This window comes from Sminthopsis crassicaudata, chromosome 1 (assembly GCF_048593235.1).
Source record: "Sminthopsis crassicaudata isolate SCR6 chromosome 1, ASM4859323v1, whole genome shotgun sequence".
In the NCBI taxonomy this organism is placed as follows: Eukaryota; Metazoa; Chordata; class Mammalia; order Dasyuromorphia; family Dasyuridae; genus Sminthopsis; species Sminthopsis crassicaudata.
In genome coordinates, this window is record NC_133617.1 from 32,084,086 (window position 1) to 32,087,816 (window position 3,731).

Genomic DNA, 3,731 nt, shown 5'->3' on the forward strand with positions numbered 1-3,731 from the left:
GTAATCCCAATTTATCAGAATGTCCCCTCCCTGTCAGAACCAGATTGATAGTCCTAATCCAGCTCTCTGTGCTCTGACTCCACCCCTGCCCCATCTACCCCTGTCATATATATATGTATCTCATTGAGAATTCATTTTGGTGGCTGGATTCTTGGAGACTATGTCTTGGATTCTATGTCTCATTCAGCCCTGGGACTAAACCATGGATCCATTTGGTCCCAGTAAATCTCTCCCTTTCAAATAAAATATTAAAAACTCTCTAATCTCTATCTTGCCTCAGTTTCTCCAGCATTTCATTCCTTTGAAAACTACTTATTCATATCCTTTGACCACTTATCAATGCTAAATAGCTTTCTTTTTCATAAATTTAGCTCAATTCCCAATTTGTCAAATGAGACATTTTATCAGAGAATCTTACTGCAAAGGTTTATTCCCAGTTGCCTGGTTTTCTTCTAATTTTAGTTGTATTTGTTTTGTTTGTATAAAACCTTTAATTTTTTTTGTATTGTAAAATTACCCATTTTAGCTCTTGTGACTCTCCCAGGGGTTCTCAAACTATGGCCCACCGGCCAGATCTGAGAAAGTTTATGCGGCCCAACGGTTATGGCAAATGGGCTGAGGGGCGGAGGCAGAGTGTGAATTTTTGTTTTTACTACAGTCCGGCCCTCCAACGGTCTGAGGGACAGTGAACCAGCCCCTATTTAAAAAGTTTGAGGACCACTGCGAGTCTATGTCTTGTTTAGTCATGAACTTTTCTCCTATCCATAGATCTGACAGAATTTATTCCTTGTTCCACTAATTTGCTTACGATGTTACCCTTTATGTCTAAGTCACATATCCATTTTGAGCTTATCTTGGTATATACAATGCGATATGTTGGACTATTCCTCTTTTGTTGAATAGTAAGTTCTTGCCTCAGCTTATTAAACACTACATTACTGCGCTTGTTTGCTTCTGTCCTTAATCTGCTCCTCTGAGAAAACTAGTTCTTCCCTAATACTGAATTGTTTTGGCAATTATAACTTTATTAGTATAGTTTCAGAGCTGTACTGCTATGCGCCTTCCCTTTTTTTCATTGATGCTGTTGATATTCTTGACCTTTTATTTCTCCAGGTGAATTTTAATATTTTTTCTAGTTGTCTATATGAAATAATCAAATAATGTTGTTGGACTTTTTATTAATATGGCCAATTATGTTGGTAATTTTCTTAATATTGAGCCAGCCCTGAGTTCCTGGTATAAATTCTGCTTGGTCATAGTGTATGGTATATATGATAAATTGCTGTAGTCTCCTAGCTATTATTTAAAATTCTTGCAACAATAATCATTAGTCTATAATTTTCTTTTCCTGTTTTGACTATCTCTGGTTTAAGTATCAAGATCACATTTATGTTTTAGAAGGAATTTGGTATGATCAGTTCTTTACCTATTTTTTCCCAAACAGTTTATGTAATATTGGAATTGTTCTTTAAATGTTTGATAGGACTCACTTATAAATCCATCTGGTCCTATGAAATACTGTGTCATTTCATTTATGGGTTGTTTAACCTATTTTATAAAGACAGTTACTATTTCTTGTTTTGTTAATCTGGGTAATCTATATATTTGTAAATATTCATAAATCTCTTTCATTTAGATCGAGTTTATTGGCATATAATTGGATTAAATAATTGCTTTTATTTCTTTATCTGATATAAATTCACAATTTTCACTTTGATATAATGGTAATTCAATTTTCTTTAATTAATCAAATTAGCTAATGGTTTATTTTGAGTGCTCTTTTTAAATGGCCTCTTATTTATTTATTTATTCATTCAATTAAAAAAAATTTTTTCATCTCTCCTTTGATTTTCAGGATTTTTATTTTCGTATTTAATTAGGGCTTTTTTGTCATTTTTTTAGTTTTTTTGTTTTGTTTTGTTTTGTTTTGTTTTTAGTTGCATCCTCAATTCATTGATCTGCTTTCTTTCTCTCTTATTGATGAAAGAGTTTAAAGATATAAAATTTCTCCTAAGAACTACTTTGATTGCATTTTACAAAATTTGGCATGTTGTCATTACTTTTAATGAAATTATTGTTTTTGTAGTTTGTTCTTTGACCCCATCTATTCTTTAGGATTTAATTATTTAATTTATTTCTTCAAAGGACCTTTATTGAAGTAATTTTTATTGTATTATGTTTGGCAAAAGATGAATTTAACATTTCAGATTTCTTCTGCTGCTGCTACTTCTACCCAAAAATACGGCCAGTTTTTGTGAATGTGCCATCTAAAACTGAGAAACAGGTGCACTCCTTTACATTAGATAGTAGCATATCTAATTTTTAGAAAATTCTATTTAAGTCAACTTCTTATTTTTTTATTTTTTTATTTTTTTGGTTTGAATTACAAAGGTCTGAGAGGAATCAAGGTTCCTTGATATTAGAGATTTACTTTCAAATATTTCCTATAATTAACTTACTTTTCCTTTAAGCATTTAGATGCTATGCCATTTGGTGCACAGTTTTAAGTATCACTTTAATTCATTATCTATGGCATTTGTTAGAAAAATAGAATTTTCTTTATTTCTTTTAAGTAAACCATTTTCGCTTTTGCTTTGTCTGATTTCATAATTGTTTACCTACTTTTTAAACTTCAGCTGAAATATAACAGATTCTGCTCTAGCCCTTTAATTCAATATGTATCTTTCTGTTTCTAGTGTGTTTCTTATAAATAACATATTGTTGGATTCTGGTTTCTAATTCATTTTGTTATTCCATTTTATGGGTGAATCCATCCCACTCACATTCACAGTTATGATAGCTAACTGTGCATTTTCCTCCAACCTATTCTGTTATACTTTTCCTTCTCTCTTCTTTCCTACTCCCTATTTAAGAATCTGATTTTGACTAATTATCTCCCTTAATCTATCCTCCCTTTTATTCCTCTTTTTTCCTTTAATCCCCTATTTGCCTATTGGATAAGATTATTTTGGTACCCAATAATGTGTGTAAGTATATTTTTCTGTCCTTTAATTCAGATGAGAATGGGTTTCAAGCATCTTCTTCTGCCCCCTCCACTACCACTTCCTTGTTGTATAAACCCCTTAAGATAATTTCTCCTATTCTTCCGCATCCTCCCTTTCTCAGCATATTCATCTTCCATACCCATTAATAATAATAATAATCTTCTTCTGAGATTATACAAATACAACATAGAATCTTATTCAGGTCCGCTTTCTAATTAGATTCTTTCTTAAATCCTGATGATGATATAAGTTCTGAGGGTCAACATCATCTCTTTATATAAGAATGTAATGAATTCAACCATGTTTAATCTCTTATAATTTCTCACTCATTTTTACCTTTTTCTGCATCTCTTAGCTCCTGTCAAAATTTTTACTCAGCTTTGGTCCATAAGAGGTCCTCTATTTTATTAAACATCCATTTCCCCCAATTGAATTGTACTGTTTTTCTAGGTAAATTATTCTTGGTTGTAAGCCCAGATAGAGTTCCAAGATTTGCATTTCTTTTCTTTTTTTTTTAATCTCCATTTCTTTATAGTGGTAGCTGTTAAATTTTATGAGATTCTGATTGTGGCTCCTCAGTCCTTGAGTTCTGTCTTTCTGGATGCTCGTAGTATTTTTTCTTTGACTTTAGAGCTCTGCATTTTGAATATAATATTCCTGTAACTTTTCATTATGATATTCCTTTTAAGAAGTGACTAGTAAACTCTTTCAATTTCTCCTTTGCAC